This window comes from Zonotrichia albicollis, chromosome 5 (genome assembly GCF_047830755.1).
Source record: "Zonotrichia albicollis isolate bZonAlb1 chromosome 5, bZonAlb1.hap1, whole genome shotgun sequence".
NCBI lineage: Eukaryota > Metazoa > Chordata > Aves > Passeriformes > Passerellidae > Zonotrichia > Zonotrichia albicollis.
The window spans coordinates 1,480,726-1,498,540 of record NC_133823.1 but is presented as its reverse complement, the minus strand read 5'-3'; the positions used below and the strand labels follow the sequence as shown (position 1 = coordinate 1,498,540).

Here is a 17,815-nt window from a genome sequence, read left to right as displayed (position 1 = left end):
CAGACAAGAACCATCAGAGCTGCCTTCTCAGCCCCCTCCTTACCACAGAGGGGTCTCTGGGAGGGATGTGCCACCACCTGCAGTGCCCTCCTCCTCTTCCCCATGGCAATGTGTGGTGTTGAACAAGTTCTGCATCACCTTCTGAGGCGTCTCTGTGTCAGGCCTGCTCTAACTTCTGATAACCAGTGCCACATCAGCCTGCCTGCCCTAGGGCACTTGAAACACTTTGGCATTTTAGGGGAAAACATATTTAAGTACCTGAACCCAAAATGAAGGTGGATCAAGCAACTGGACTCTCAGCATGGGAGAATGGAATCCAGGCCACACACAGGCCTGTGAGACACACTTTAGCTAGGTGTGGAGCTCATCCTTTATCTGGGTGTGGAGCTCATCCTTTCTCCAGACCATGGGTACCTAGTGCAGAAGCCAATACCTTCTGGAATCAAATAGGATGAGGTTCACCGCTGTTTCTCCAAAGACTGGAAAGAGAGAGACAGAAAAGACTCACTCTTTCAAAGCATGGCTGCAGAGGAGAAGGGCCCTGGTTTTCCATTGCTATCTCTCTTCTCTAAAAATATGACAGAAAACAACCTGTTGGTGAGGACCAGGAATAACACTTTTACCCATAGGATCTTGTTGATGCTGTTTGTTTACACATCTCCATGGACCTGACTTGGCTTTGGTGGGAAGGGTGTGGGCATGCAAGGACACCTGTCCTGGGCTCACATCCACCATCTCCTGCTCTCCTGGGGCATGGTGGATCCAGACTATTTGAACCCTGTGTCTCAACTGGAGCTTAAACAGAAAAATGGCACCCTCCTGTGGCAATGGTTTAAAAAAAAAATTAAATAAATAGCTGTGACTAAATTCAGAGCAGAGTCTAATCCTATCAGCATGTGTTACCCCCGTGTACACCCACCAAAGGAAGCTTCAGGAGGGATGAAGGCGCCCCTCTGCTTGTACAAAAACATTGGGATTTGAGTTCTGGGGCAATGCAGGGAGAGCACCAGAGCAGAGCCAAGGCAAAAAGCCTCCAAGGTCAGGCAGGGAGTCCTGCAGTGGGTTTGGAGGCAACTGTTCAGCAGCACGGAGCCACTCTGGATCCCAAAGTCCACATCCGGACAGCTTCAGAGCCTACATCCTTTTTTTGGACTTGGCTCTTTGTCAAAACCATAGGGTACAGTGCCTGCATGGACTTCAAAGGGAGGACACCAAATGTGATTTGGCCCAGGCAGTTACGACCATTTATTGCCAGCATCTTTCTCAGATACTGCTGCCAAGGGTTAAAATGTTTACATGCCCCCTGATTTTAAATGGACCGGGTAGCATGTCAAATGCCAACGAGAGGGACAGCTGGAGTATCTAAACCAAGAGCTTTGATCTTGGTATCTGTAAAAAAGAGGTCATTTAGTCTCCCCAGGAAGCACAGACATTTAGAAGGTCCCCGTACAACTCATGCAAGTATTTTATTAACAACAATTTCTGTTCACATTTAGGTAGGTGGTGTTACTACTTACTTAAATTCCTCTTTTGTATACATGTATATGCATATATATGTATGAATATCTGCATTTTTTGTGTGTGTGAATGCATATATGTACACACACATATCTCATATACACGAATCTGTGTGTTTGTGTGGTTATCTGTATGCTTTCTAATGTCCAGCATTTCTATGCAGATGTTCTGATTTAACTTACTTGCAAACAAACTACAGTGATTTAAGCATTCTATTTTATCTCTAAGTCAGTGTTTGCAGAAGTAACCTGAAAAATTTGTCTGTATGAGATGCTTTGAGTAAACCTGCAATTGTAATAAGAGTGTGTGGTGTTTTCAAGAAGATGCAGGCATGAAACACAGACTTCATTGTGCTGTAATCAGGTCTGACATTGATTCAGAAGAGAAGAATTCTAAAACACAGAATTGCACAGGGGAAATATTTTTATTCTTTAGTGGAGGATTTGGTGGTTAGTTCACAATGCAATTAAAATAGCCACCAGATGTTTATGACTTCAGGCAGCAGTTAACTTTAGTGTCTCTGATAGCTGTCCTTTGCTTCTTTGTCAGAATAAATAAATATTTTTCCGTGCTGGAGGAAAAAAATCCTTAATTTTTTAAACATACGGCAGGGGGGTGGGTATGTATTGCCATTTGGCAGAGCTCATGTTGTTCTGTGACAGACTTCTAAGAAATTATAATCTTGAAGTTAAAATAAAATCTCTCTCCAGGATGAAATAAACATATTTACTCAAATGAGAGATGAAATGTACAGTAATGTCATTAAACTGAAGTGATTTGTGAGAAGCAGCATTGTAAAAGGCTGTGGCTTTTCCAGAGCATATAATAAATGGAAAGATACTTTTTTTCCCCATTGAATAATAGGATTATTAGTATGCAATTTTTCTAAAAGACACATTTAAAGAGAGCCTGCTGGGCTCCTATTCTGGCAATTTTTTAGAGTCTGCTATTCTTATTTGTTTCAGGGCTATTAATTTTGAGGCCACATTATATTCAAATTATATTTGATTACCAGGCTCAGTAAGCGATCACAGTTTGTGTTCCATCGCACAAAGGAAAGTTAATAAATTAAGCTGCACACTAACATTTTAAGAAATAAATTATTGAAGTTATGCAAAACAAATTAAAAAAAAAAAAAGTGAAAAAAGTTATAGCGACCTGCTTGGCACCTTATCTAAATGAGAGGGAGAGCTCCAGACAGAGGGTAAAAAGTGTCCTAACTTTAAATGCTGTTTTTCAGCTATTCAGTCATGTTTGAAATGATGTGTTGGCAAAGCAATCAATAATTTAAGATTTCAAACTTATGAAATAGCTTAGATAATATGCAAATAGATAAGAGATTTGTATTCACGGGTACATAGCAATTTTAAATAGCTAAATAACAGTATGATTTTCAGAAACAAAATTACGGCATTAGAAAAACCCCACAGAGGGGAAAGAAAATAATAGATAATAAGAGAATATTTTGGAGGTGTTGAGAAGGTCTTGAAGGTCTATGTCCATGCACAGAAACTGGCAGTTTCTCACCTAAACCAGGCAGTGGCATGGATCTGGGTTAATGGGGAACCCTCCAAACAAACAAGTGAAAGGATTTGAATTTGCTTGGCTCTGCTGAGCCTCGATTACTCAAAGATTTGATATTCAGTCCCTTGGGGCTTCCAGAAGTGATCCCCAGAGCATGGAGCCACCAAGATTACTGCTGCTCTTGGAAAAATCCTCCCAAGATTGCAGTGGGCTCGTTTGGGCTGTTATGCACAAACACATCAGTGGCTGTTCGGGGTCGAAGAGAGGTGAAGTCAATCCCCCTTTCCCTAGGTGGCTGTCAAAGTCTGAAAGCTGCTGCAAAGCATTTCAGCTGGGACAAACAGGCATTTTCCCCACTGGAAGTAATTGCTGCTCTCCCTGTTCCCATCTCACTGGGTCTCCCTGGCAGTTGCTGATGCCAGGAGCCGAGGCTCCGGTTGTGCTCATCAGCTCCAGCCCCACAGGCTCTCAAATGGGGGATTCAGAAACACCCAAAGTGACACAGGGTGGGATATCAAAGGCTCTGACACCACCCAGAGACACATTCAGCATTAACTCCTCAGTGTGTCTATTATGGCAATCATTCATTGAAAGAGAAAGTAAATTAAAGTACACTGTGGTTTTAGGATATGCAAGTCGCAGTGTGTTGGGTTTACTGTTGTTCCAGTAAATTTACAGTTCGTGCCTCCTGCCACCCTGGAGTGTGGGACTGAGGGGGAGAAGGAAGGACTGCAGCAGGACAAACAGTTAATCACCCAACAACCAGAAACTGTATTTTTGTAGAATACAAGTGAGTCACTCAAATCAGGGCATGACACCAAAATCAAGACCAGCAGGTCAAAAGCAAGTCACCCTTGCATTTCACTGCAGGCTGCCCGAGGTAATGGAAGGGCTTATTTTGCTCTGTCTCTGATCCTGGAAACTCAAATTAGACTCTGAATGAGCAACAGTACTCCTGAGATTGCACATCTTCAACAGCATTATTTACAAAAAATTGATCTTATTTATTTTAACCATTTTTTCATGACTTAATAATATTTCTTGGTAATAGGGTTCAGGTGTAGAAATATATCACAACACAAATCCCTGCCCCAAACTGCTTTCCAGCCTCGTGTGTACAAATTGCTGTGTCTCAGCTGCCACTGTTCTCTCTCCAAAACCCAAACTTTGTAATATTTTATTTTTAACCTGCTGTAGGTGGTAGTGAGTGTCTAAAATCGGTGTCAACCAGTTTAGCAACATCTTCTAGTCAATGCTGCAGAATTGTCCCATTATTGTGACTATATTTTTTCCTTGCTTAGTTCCCTTGTTGCATTTTTATTAATTTCCACCGTGAATTACTTATTGTGATCAGGAGAGAATTATGTTATTTGATTCAAGGCTGGTATTTCCTTCTGTCTTTTCTCTTACCTGTTCAGCAAATAGTTCCTTACTGTTTTATTATAAGTTAAATAGTAACATTCGATTTCACAGCCTGAACTTGTTCACCACTTACTGTGTTTTGTCCTGTCCTTCCTTCTCTCTGACCCCTTTTTGCTGGTGCTTTTCAGCCTCACTGCAGCTTTAGGGTCTGGGGCTTGCAGACACTCCCCCACTCAGACATTCCCTGTGTCAATGGCACTGCTCAGATGTGCAAAGTAATTCAAATTCTGGAGCTCGTGGAGGGCAGGACCAGCAGTGATCTGAGTGCAAACCAACCAAGCAGGCTCCAGGAAAGTTTTTCTGAGCCACAATGATTTCAACGTGCTAAAATTCACAAAATGCAAGGCAGATGTGCAGGGGTTGGGAAATGATGTTGGCCATGAGATAAGAGCTGGGATAACTTCTGACCCTCCTTTTGATGTTCTCCATGCGATGGTGCACTGCTAGCAGGCTCACCTAATGCAAAACAATAAATAAGCAGGGAGGCAAAATGCAATTGGGAAGCACTCAGCAATGGTTTGAAAAAGCCTGTTTTCAGCCCACTGGAAGCTGTAGCAAGGCTGTTTGTGTAACAGCCTCCCTGTTGCCCAGAAACAGCCCATGAGACTACCGAGTGTCTGCAGAAACTCAAATCTGTTTGTTTAGCTTGGATGTGCAGGAAAACTGATTTCTAAATGTTACTTCAGCTTTGAGTCAGTGATTACTTTGGTACTTTTACAAGCATTGCCTGGAAATGGGATGTTAATTGCTGTTAATGAGTCTGTCCACCTGAGTAAGGTCTGCAGGGCAGAATCACAGAACATAATTCCTCTACCAAATCTCCAGAGTCTGACCCTGGTGTCTCCAGCATTTAAGAGCAGCAGCACAAAATCTGCTCCTTCAGACCTCAGAGCTTTCTTCTCAATCCAGAACAGTAGCCACTTTCTGCTCCTCTCTCAGTCCCGTGGGATTTTTGAAATGGAGTAAAGCCAAGGTTCAGCTCTTGCTGACATCTTTGCACAGGGAGGGGACACTGGTGGGTATGGGGCTGTGGGATACTGAATAGGGAAAGAAGAGTTTGGATACAGAGCTGGAGATCCATTTCTATCTAGCTTAATCCATGGTGTGGCAGTGAGTAAAGGTGTACTGAGCTGCTTTATCCTGAGGGCATTTTTTTTTTCTGTATTGACATCTTCTGTTCCGATTGCTTCAGTTAAATTTTCATTGACCTTTCCTCTGCTACAGTACCTTAGGACCTATTTTTATGGCATTTCTTTGCAATCCATCAATCATGTTTGCCTGTTTCATAGCAGCTCCCTTTGGGGCTCCCGGGGAAATAAATTTTAAAAAAGAACTAAAAAACTACATTAAAGTATTCCTATTTGGGATGGAGAGAAGACAAAGTTTGAGCAGTTTGAAAGATAGTGAAGCTTTATATTTTGCTTTAGTGGGTGATACCTGTCTGAGCACGTGTTATGGCCTTATTCACATGGAAATATAACAACTGAAGGACCGAGTTTTGTGTCATAGCTGATAGCCCCATTTATCTGCCGCTAGCCCACGAGGCTTCTTGTGCAAAGTCAAAATTGTCACACATGGCATTATTCCCCAAGTTACTCCAGCTATCCATCCAAAGTCACCACAAGGCTGTATCATGCCCTGAATTTCTCTTAATCTCATCCTCCACTAGAAGAGCCAAGTAATGAGTGGGGTTTTTCCACCAGCAGTAAATGTCACTGGGGCTTGGCTGCTTCAGGCCAAAGGAAGGGCTAACGAGCTCAGAAGGGCTAACGAGCTCAGAGACAGGAGCCTTCTTGGAAAATTCCCTGTGAGCAGCTGCTCAGCCTCAGGAGCATTGGATCCAAAGATCAAAGCTGCAGGGCACCCCATGAGGAGGAGGGCAGTGATTCAGCCAACCACCCTTATGGTCAGCAGCCCTGCAGAGGAGCCCTGTCCATACTCACTGTGCCCTGGGGAGCAATTCAGATGGACAACATTGCATTCCCCACACAGAAATATTCTTTTAGTGTTATTCTAGATCAAATTTTTCACTCTGCACACAGTGTCCATATGTCTACGTGTTTCCTAACTCCTTTCTGCAAGAAGTCAAAGTTTTCCTGATAGCAGTAAGGTTTGCCCATTCTTGGGCTCATGAAGCCTCATGTTCCCAAATCCAACATCTTCATCTCACTGGTGGAGCAGTTACTGCAGCTCAGTCACCCTCCAGAACTGGAGACTGAGGTGTCTTTTCATTGACCCACTCTATCATTTTCACTGTGCTGCTCCCTCATTTTGGGGTGGGGTTTATCTTGTTCATCTGCTGTCTTCTCTAGGCTGAGTTAATCCCCAGCCCTGTTGGATGCAAAGACCTTTTTCCAGACTTAGGATGGTCATGGCATTCGGGCTGGGCCAGGGATGTGCTGCTTTTCTGGCCATATCCAACAGTCCTCAAATAAAAAAAAAAAAATAAAGCAGAGGGGGAAAAAATCCAAACAAAAAATTCCTCATGAGTTACAGAGAGGAAATATCACGTTGCACGTTTTGGAAGCTGCAGTTAAAATCACCTGGATTATTGCTCTTTCCACAGGTAATTCCTGCTCAGAATTTGTTTGCTCATTGCCCAGAAATGGTGGCCTCAGACACACAAAGGCCCATTGTCACTTTGTCCCCTTTCAGCTCGTTTGTGGTCTTGGCAAAATGAAAAGACAGTTGAAAGGCACCTCTATCTCCTGTCACTGCTGCTATTAAGGGACACGTTCTGTACAGTGGCCAGCCCATGTTTTAAAGCTTTTAAAAATATTCTTTGCCATTACAGTGCTACTGTCGGGTTCAAAGCAAATTCAGATAAGGTGGGATTTAAGAATTACAAAATTAATTAACAAGAGTTCCATTTTGCAAAGAAAACATGGTAGAGGTGAAATATTAATGTGACTTTTATTTTAAAAAGCATGCTATTTACAGAGGAAGAATGTGTACTTATTTGCAAATCAGAGTTGCAGTACTGGTAAGTCATATTATTTATTCCTTGGGGTGAAATTAATATTTTCCCTCAAACAAATGTTACTTAAAATTGCAAATCAAGTGGCTGAACAACTTTTAAAATTCTGGTATATTTTTTTAAAGTTATTAACTTTAAAGAAGTAAATATTTTGAATCTTTAGATAAGAAAGTTTTCCAGAAAAAACAAATGCAAGACCTGATATCTGTTTATGGTTCGATTTTATTCCTACAGTCATGATGAATCTATTTCTTCTGTCTTCATTGGGACTAAAATCTAGAAGCAACAATAAAGTTAGAATATCTGCCCCTCTGAATGGAAATCTTTGCTCTATAGAGGTTTTGTAGATCAGACTGGAATAATTTTCAACCTAAATTTATTTAACTACATAGCAATTAAGGAATAACTTCTCAAATGTGTTTTTAATATTTAATTCCATTTAAATATTTTTAGATATGTAAAATATAAAGGCAAGAAAACAAACAAAGGGGAACAAGCAAAGCGAAAAATGGTCACAGTAAATGTTCACATGTTGAACTGTTGAATGTATTAATTATTTTGTGCCTTACTTTCATGCTAAGGTTATTCCTGTGGAAGATAAAAATATTTCAGGATTCTCATAAAGTTGAACTTGGTCTAAATTAATAAAAGTTAGGTGAAAATTATAAATTATAATCTGATACAAGATAATTTTATGCTCACATGACTTTTAATAAGCAGAAAAAAAATTAAACTATATCCAAGTTTTATACAGCCTTATGATAATCACCAGAAATGTGGCAGTGCCAAATGTAGAATTTATTCCTACATTTAATAGCTAACAATATTATATATAATGTATGCAGTATTATACTATGTAAAAATGTTATAATTTAAAATTAGCAACATAGAACTACTTACAGAAAATTATTTTTATATACTTGTTCCAATATTTTTTAAAGTATATTATTGATCTATTATTATAATTGTTATATTAATATATAAGAAAAATATTATATTATTCTATTATATCAGAAAAAGAGTATTAATAAATATATATTATCACAACAACATGTCATATATATAAAATGTAACCACAAAATTGTGTTTAGATTGTTTATTACTTTTCAATATTTTTCTACTTTTAATATCTATATTTTAAATATTATTTGAACTTATATTTTCATATTATTATTATTATCCTTTTTAATTTTGAGGAATAGGTTAATTTTTTTGTGGCCTCTGTTTACTATAGGTTTCTATGTTCAAGTCATATATCATTAATATTTTTTTCATAAAATTCTGTAATTTTAGGAAAGGACTTTTCTTTATTTTCTCACATAATGTTACCTCTACAGAATATATGTGATACCCTACATGGCCTGGAATAGTCTGGTTTTATGCCATGTGGAGATTTCCTGAACTTGCATAAATAAAAAATAAACGTACACTCTAAACAGCTCTAGTCTCTTTAAGATTTTTTTTTTTTACATTTGTTACAAATTATTTCAATATTATGGAGGAATGTACACACACCTTTCTATTGTTTCACACTTACTCAGACAAAGAAACATTTAACAGAAGACAAAATAAATCAGGAAAGGTTAATTTAAAATTCAAGAGGATTGAGCTGTGTCGGTTTTCTTTTGCATTCTTTAGGTAACTTTAAAAAAGTCAGAAAGTATTTTAAAAATTGTGATAAATGGTCTTACTACCTCTGGAGAAATGAAAACAATTATGTACAGCGTTCTTAATTCCAATTTTTTTTTCTCTGTGTTATTTTCTTTCTAAATTTTGATGCAGAACATCATCAATAAATTCAGTAACATCACAAATTTTCACTTCTGAAAAAGAACACTCATTCTTAATACATTTTGTAAGATCTGCTGCATGCTGTCCCTCTTTCATCCAGGCATTCATAAATATATGACCAGCTATTAGCGAGAATTGAAAATCCTCTGGCTCATCTTTGGTGAGCCCAAAGGCCAGTGATCGCCTTAAAAGAAAAATCCTAAAAATAGAAGCTTTCACTAGAAATAAACATCAAAGCCCTTGATCAAATAATGGCTTTGGGTCTAGTGAGGAAAGGAAATAGTGGCTTTGTCCTTCCTCTCTGAGGTCAGTCACAGTCATGGCAGGGTTCATATTTTATCCCCATTTCCAGTACCCTGGACCACTCTGCCTGGATTTCATCCAGTGTCCTTTCAAGCCTGACCAGTATAAGGTGAATATCAATGCAAATAAATTCAAGGGCAAAAGCATGGGGCAGTGACATGTCTGCAAAACAAAAAATAAGGCCCTACAACAGCTGTGTGGTATCAGTTTTGCTCGATGCTGCAAAGACCTGGGGCATTACGCAAGCTGACAAGAAAAGATTTGATGCATTTGATAGCAGGTGTTTAGGAGGGATCAGTAATGTCAAGTGGCATCACTGTGTCAGGAACATCGAGTTTCAGGACAGAACAAGAAAGGAGAAGATTGTGGACTTCCTAACAAGGCAGTGACTTCCATGGTGCCACCACGCCATGAGCATGCAGTGAGGCTGGAGGGTAGGGGAAGGTCTTGTGAGCTGGGTTTGCTCCTCCTGGCTTCCCAGCCCAACCTGAGACTCATCAAAGGCTGGGAAAGACAGTAGAAATCTCTGGTACATTTTGAGTTATCTTGCCTGCTGAGGATGAAAAAGCCTTGTGGCAAAGACTGTTCTTCTGCTTCTCCAGGATGTAGGACGTGGTCCTACAGGGAAAGAGGTGAATAGGAAAAGGAAATAAAAGACATCTTTTTGCAGGACAGCTCTTCAGCAGGAATATTCACACGAATCAAGGATTTCCAAAGCAGGCCTCTAGGGTTTTGTAATGAAAACTTAGACCACGCAGACAACATGGGCTTTAACAGACTCTGCAGAGCCAAAATCTACAGCAGCAGGCTCAGCTGACTCCAATGAACTCCCACAGATGTGAGAGCAGAAAAGTCCCCTGTTGTTCACATTTTCTCTCAGAAACAGCCTTTCTGCATGTGGCTGAAGAGCATCTCTCAGTAAAACACAGCCCAAAGAAGATAACTAAAAACAGATGGGAGCAAGAAATACTGAAGCCAGCCCATATGGGTAGAGTGGACCTGTTTGAAGCAAGTGCAGCCAAATGGATTATGATGTAGTAATGTGTGAAAGAGGTTGCACTATTGTATGGACTATCTGTAAGTGAATATTTTCATGATTGAATCAAGAAAAGGAAATGTACTCTATCCAAATGTTAATGAGAACCATACTTCAAAAATATCCATGTTGAGTTCTTGTATCAAATAAAGTCAAAAATAACTCACTGTCCAAACTAGGATCTTACCTTTTTGTTATTTATTTTTAAAACCCTTACTGAGGTTTTAAATATTCTCCTTAAATCTGCAGCTGGTTAAGTTTATTAATTTTTTTTCTTTTTTCTTCTTTTTTTTTTTTTTATTTACAATGTCTTTAGGCTTCAGAAAATGTAAGTAGCTAAATAGGTAGGTAACTAAACTAACTGCAGATAACTAAAATAGGCCATTAAGGTAAAAAAAAAATCAAATCTCTATTAGTGGCATAGAACACACTACAACATCTCTGGTTTTGAGCTAGAATGTTTTGCTTTACTTTTCCATGAGCAGTTTCAGATAGCCTTCCAAAAACAGACACAACTAAAATATAATACTTCTAGTGGTAAAAATGTTATTTCTCTGCAATATTCTAAGCTGTGTTTTAAAAGCCAGCACAGGAACACTAATCAATGATTCTACAAACAGAATCTATTACAAAATTAATTTTAAACCAACAATGCTTACCCCAAGCTATTTTCAGTTGAATGCTTGGCTTTAGTGTTGACTAAAAGAAAGTGAAAATATTTATTCAGGCAGCTAACTGGCCTATCAAACATCCAGCATTTGGGAGATCTCATGACAGAGCAAACACTCACATGAGTGCGAGGACAGCACCACATTTCAGCAACACCACGGCGTGCCAGGGCTCTGCAGAATGAGACCTGGGTAGCACCAATGACATTTAGCAAATTACTGCAGAAAACATGATAAGGGCATGATCCTTTTTTATGGCGAAGATCATGCATAATGCCTGCTGCGCCTCAGCACCTTTTCATAAATATAGAATGAAAAGCTCGTGGCAATATGCTGACAGATGCCACAGAGCAAGCAGAGATTCCCCCTGCCCTAGGCCTGGGAACTGTACCTGGGGGCCCTGTGGTGTAACACTGAGGCTGATCCCACAGCTCAGGAGGTCACTTAGCAATTGTGCAGGACAGAAAGCTGGATGAAGTGCTGAATTTTGAAGGATGAGTTTAGCTCTTACTGTGTTACGTGGCAAAAACACAACACAGCCTTGTTTAGGCAGTGTGTGGTCTCATTTTGGATGTAATTGTGTGTGTGTGCATGCAAATACACATATAGAGAGAGGGCTAAAGAGAAAGTGTGCTAAAAAGCTGAGTTTGAGAAATTTATAGAGCAAACTTTGGCATCAGGAGAGGATAATTACTATTAAAATATCTTCCATGTGTGTCAAATGAGGGACTATGCCTGAAACAAGAGGAGTTGAGAGAAGCCTCCTTCTTACACTAAGATTGGATCCTGACCTAGGTCATTTGGGGCCTTTCCCACCAAAAAACCCTGGAGACAGGACTCCAGCCAGTGGCAGCTAGATAATGGCATGTGATTAACGCAGGGATGGACAGTGGCACGTGGATAATCTTCCACAGAAAGCACATGGATCCGCTGCTGAAAGGTGGGATGGGAAGGGTACCCACCTTCCTGTGGCATGGCAGCCCCAGGGGACTTTAGATAATTGCCTAAAGGACTGTCAGGCTCATGGAGGTGTTTCAGTGTCCCCACGCTCTGGGCACACCAAGTTTGACCCTTTGGCTAAGTGTGTGTGATAGGGGTTGGCTGCAAGGTTCACCACCAGAGGCCCATTTTCCAGGGGAACACCTAGAACAGCACAGAGGTCTCACTTCAGCACCCTATAAACTCCAGGATCATCAGTGGGAAATGCACATGGATGCATCAGGTCAACTACACTTTTCCCTATCTATTTAATAGTCATGGCAGCTGTCCAATATTTAACCTGAATGTTCTGGGAAAATTTCATTATTATGGCTATAGAGGATTTCCTAAATACCTTTTCCTTTAGAAAAATTATCTGGATCTTCTCCCTTTTTAGTTAGGATAAAACCTTCTCTCGCAGCTCTAGGAGAAAAAAGGCCAAACCATTGTGCTGGTGGGAAATGGCATCATGATCTGACTATATTTCAGATGTATATTCAGGGGTGAAGTATACCAATACAAAAAGCAGTGGTAACTGCAGTTTTGCAATTTTAGTACGTTGTTCATGCCATTTACTGTTACCCCATTTGAAAATTATAAGTACAGTGCTGTGCAATTTTTTCATGCCATAGCTTCTGTGTTTCCTGACCACTCTCCTCCACTCATGGGAGGGCAGGGGCAAGAATACCTCTGGGATTAAGAAAACAACATGCTGGGCTTCTGCACAGAATGACAGCAGCCCTTTCTGGGAAGTGATTGCACAGCAATTCTTACAGAAGAGGCAACACAGCACTTTGTCTGGGTTTTTGTGGTATTCCAGATCATAGGATGGATGTAGCATGGCAGACTAAGTGCAGTGTTAAGTGCTAGAGTTTCAAGTTAAGGTGCAATTGTCTAGGTAAGAAAGTCTGAGCATCTTGGCCACAGCCAGCTGTTTCCCAAACTCTACAAACCCCTTTGATTGGGAACAGCTCTCTATGGACTCTATTTTTGCTGGGGCAGAGAGTTAAGATCAAATCAATGAATGGCCTCATTCACAGCAAAAGATTTTTGTGGCAAAAGATTTTTCTGAGGGAAAAAGATCTTTAGAAAGAAGAGTGTGGGTCTCCTCCATGTCTCTGTGTTCTCATGAACTTGGCAGAAGGAAGGAAAAGACTAGACTTAGATTATGACTTATATTTATATAGCTTATAACTGTTAGAACTAGTAACTTTTCTTTTGCTAGAATAATACTGTTCTGTCAAAACAAAAATTCTTCTGATAGATTTGACTTGTTTAAGAAGATTATAGAAACTTTAAAAACTATTTTATCTATCATAGAAAGAGGAAATAAAAGCAGTTTGGCAGAAATATTTCAGCTATATTTAAATGCGGTTGGCTCAGGTGATGGGGATGAGGTTTTTTTCCCAAGCTGAAATTTCAAAACACATTCTTTTAATTCTGATTGAAAATGGAAACAGAATCTGAAATGGCAAAATTTTCCACAGGATAAAAGCTCCAGTTTTGACTTAGCACTAAGAGAGAAATGAAGATTAAAAGTTATAGCAAAATAGAATTTAAACACTCATAAAGAATAAATCCAGGCACTTAAGTCCTCAAGGAATTTTTAAGTGCAAGGATAAACCTTAAGAGTTGCTCAGGTCTCTTTCAAGGGCACATGTCCAAGAAGATGCCACGTTTCTCTCTTGCACTGACTGTCCCTGCTGCTAGCTCAGAGGGACCATGGTGACTCTTTGCTACTGCATCATTTTCAGAGAGCATTTGTGAACATAAATTCCATGGAGCTTATGGAAAATGAGCAAGTTTATCAGTCCTCATGCACACAATGTGCTCAGGTAAAGAAGGAGCTGATCTGTTGTGGCTGATTTCAATGGGGAATTAACAGACCTCAGTGTAAAAGTCGTTCAAACAATACCTGGCTCACCATCAAAGGTAGGTGGGGAGGGGACAGGAAGGGCAAGAGTGGCAACATTGGACACCAGAGTAACTGATAAAGGTCTCAAAAGGGGAATTTCCTTTGTTCCAAAGAAAAATCTGGCTGATCATGACAGCTCCTACAAATTTACAGTAGGTGGAGGTTCATGCCTCCCCTGCACCAACACAAGTTTTATTCAAGGCGTTCAGCAGAAAAAAACTCCACGGTTACTGCTTCACACTGTGACTTAAGTTGGCAGCCCAGTGGTGTTGTGGCAGTGGTCAGTTTGTTGATTGGCTCAACACACTGCTGCTGGCAAAGAAAGCAATGTGGGAGAGCATTGTCCACAAACAACCTCAAGGAATCGCAGAATGGTTGTTGTTGGGAGGGACCTTAAGGACCACCTAGTTCCACACCCACAGCCACACCTTGTATCAGGTCAGTTTGCTCAAAGCCCCTTCCAAACGGGCTTTGAACACTTCCAGGGAGGGCTCTGCAGCCAAATGCTGCTTTCTCTTTTGTCCTGGCCATCACAGACTGTTCCACAGGAGCTTAGGGTTTGGGTTTACTGTTCATCTTCCAGATACTGGTGTTTGGCATATGGTGGGAAAAGAAGCCTTGCTCTTTCTCTTCTGGCTTCTCCAGTCACATTGAGATTTTTGCTGCTTAGAAATTAGTCACTCTTATTTGTATTCAAAAAACTCTGTATTTTTCAAATTTGAAAAGTTTTCATTCCTCTTCGGGACATTCACCATAGGAGCAGAAGTGTTCCCCTCTACCTCCAAACCACTGACATTTTGGTCTCCTTCTTACATATATTTTGAATCTTTTCAAACTGATAAATTCTACTTCTCTTTCCAGGAGACATTTTTATTGCAGACCTGATCCTCTTCACCTTCAAAGCAAAAGCCAAGAAAAAGAAGTCATTCCAAATCTGTCTATACAACAAGAGCCATGTTATTTTTTCTGCCATAAGGTTTTTCATGTTGCTTTTCACTGAAATACTGTGCATAGTTTTTTGTCCATTGTAATTGATGGCACTGTGATGAGATACCCTCTTTAGAGCAACAATAACTTGCATGGTTTTGTTCCTAAAACATGCATTCAAAAAAAAACAAACTTCAGTGTTTCTAAACTACTTTGGGGCTTAGCTGATCACATTGCTGTTCCCTCTGAAAGCTCAAAAAACTATATTGAATATATATTTATGTGTGTGTGTGTGTATGTGTATATATATAAGTATGTATGTACGTATGTATATATATTCCATAAACAACAACTGGGACCTGTCATTTGCTGGGTCTTTATTGTCTTTCAAACACAGAGAGAACCCAAAACTTGTGTTCAGATATGCATTTCAACAACACCACATGTACCTAAGTCTGTGCCCTGGTGGGAGAAGGGATTGTGAGCCTGGAGGATCACCAGGTTCAAAATAAAGGTTGCCAGTCCTGAGGATTCACAGTCTAAATAGTTCAGCAGTTGCAAAGGAGCGGGGGTGTGGTTTTTAGTGAAATCCAAGGTGACAGCATCCTTGGAACGCGGCTCTTGTTTGTACAATGGAGCTTTTACACCAACATTTGCAGGGCTCAGCTTCTCCCCTTAAGCTTTTAAGACCTTGACCTGCTTTGCAGAGATCTAAAGGGCATCGGTGATTTTACTCCCCGAGTGTCTCCTGCCACGCGAAGCAAATCCCACACGGAGTGTGCAAGTGCCTGTCTGGGACGTGGGTAAGGAGCACACGGCAGGGGGGAGAGGGTTTTATCAGATGAATGTTGGGCAGGGCACATAACAAGTGCTATGAATTATGCAGACAGCCAGAGGAGTGCCATGAGGCTCACTGTCACACCCCCTGCTTATGCCCCTTCCCTTGCAGAAAGGGCTATTTTAGGAATGTTTAGGAGAGCTGAAAAATATTTAATTAGGACTATTTTTTACCATCCTGTTAATAAAGTAAGGGGCCCTAATTGCTTTGGTCTATCATTCTGACCAAAAATAGCCTACTCTGTTCATAGGAACATTACAACTGTAAATTCTGATAACTTGAGAACCAGGAATGAGCATTGATATCTAAAAATGTCCCTTTTTGACAGCACTGAGAGACAGGGGCTAAATCTGGATATGAAGCTATGGCATTTTTTACTATAAACAAATGCTGTCAATGACTGAGTACTTTGATCTGATAGACCACGAGCCAGAGTAGATTTGTGGGGAAATAATTCCAGTGACAAAGCACTTGCGAGAGGGGAAGGGACAGGGCTCAGCTGGGAGCCTGTGTGTTGCCAGATCAAGAAATTAGAGGGTGGATTGCAGATGAAGCTAGGAAAGAATTTATCATAGCCTACCCAGGACTTGAGCTTTTTTTATATTTATTTACCCCCTCAACAATACATTTATTTATTTGTACATATATATGCATATATTTACTTGAAAACGTGTGATGCCCTCCTGCCTGTATTGCCATGAAAAAAAATGCTGACATATTTATAAATAAATATATTACTATTAAATAAATAAATAAATGTTTATATGACTGTTTTTTATCTAGATCTGGGAGGGAAACCATTCCCACCTAGGCTTACACCAGTAGCACAGTGGCACAATGGCACCCTCTGTTGCCCTGCATGGTTCTTTTGATGGCTGTTCCCACGTGGATGTATTAACTCCTGAAAACATCTGTGCATCACCTTCTCCAAATCTGACTCCTTCCTGCCCAACTTCCTTGTTTGTTTGGAGTTATCCTCTGATATTTCCCTCCTTAACAAAATCCAGTTTGTTCTTCGAGCCTGTACTGGAGGAGATGGCGAATCTTGAGATTAATGAGCAAGAGGAAGCTGTGAGAGGCTGTATTGCCACACTCACTTCGAGAATAGCAGCCTTCTGTCCCCATTTTGTCCTCCCTAACACAGCTAATGACAGCTTCCTGCAACAGTGGCATTAAACACAGCTCAGGCCTGCAGAATAGTGATCATTTCTGGGAGATGCTGTGCGAGACGGCGCCCGGCGCTTCCTGGAAAGTGATTAGTCCTAATGAGATCGGGTTGTCCAACTCTCATGCCACTAATTAAATCACAACTTCTTCTTTTTTTTCAGTTACACAAAAGCTTGATTCATGAATTAAAATACATAGTGAATCTGATTGTAAGTCTGATCCTCTGTGTGTTCATAATTAAACAACCAGTTCCTTTATGAATTGAAACAAAATTCTTTCTGGGGCATGGTAAGTTTTCACTCCTAATCATATTCATTTACATCCATGTGATTACACTTTAATTGCTCGTTAATGGGATGACACACAACCACCTTGTTCTTGCTGGACCTTCCTAATTATGACATTTTTGATCTTTAAGGACACCAAACTCTTCTCATAAAGTAATTTTTTTGTCCTTTAGCTTCCCACACTCTGTCATGTTACTAAGAATAATAAAACTATCTTGCTGTAACATTATAATTAATGACTGATTTTATTGTGTTGGCATAAGAAAAATTAGATACGTGCATTCCATTATTGCTGATATGACTGCCTGCTATCCCCAGTGGAGTCTGAAAAAATGATCAAACGCTTTAATTACAACTGATCACTTAGGAATGATCAGTCAGAAGTCATCAAATGTTGTCAACATCAGCAGATTTTAATTTAAAAACCCCATGTTTTCTTTGACAGGAGTTTTCTATATAAAATC

The 17,815-nt window shown here is 40.1% G+C and overlaps 1 long non-coding RNA gene across 1 annotated transcript; it reads left to right on the top strand.

The window, feature by feature from the left end:
* The first annotated feature begins 276 nt into the window (after window positions 1-276).
* Window positions 277-17,564, top strand: LOC141729077 (uncharacterized). The gene is made up of 3 exons (XR_012580330.1): window positions 277-1,496; window positions 15,767-15,862; window positions 16,681-17,564. It is a non-coding gene; the product is annotated as an uncharacterized LOC141729077 (long non-coding RNA).
* The last annotated feature ends 251 nt before the right edge of the window (window positions 17,565-17,815 follow it).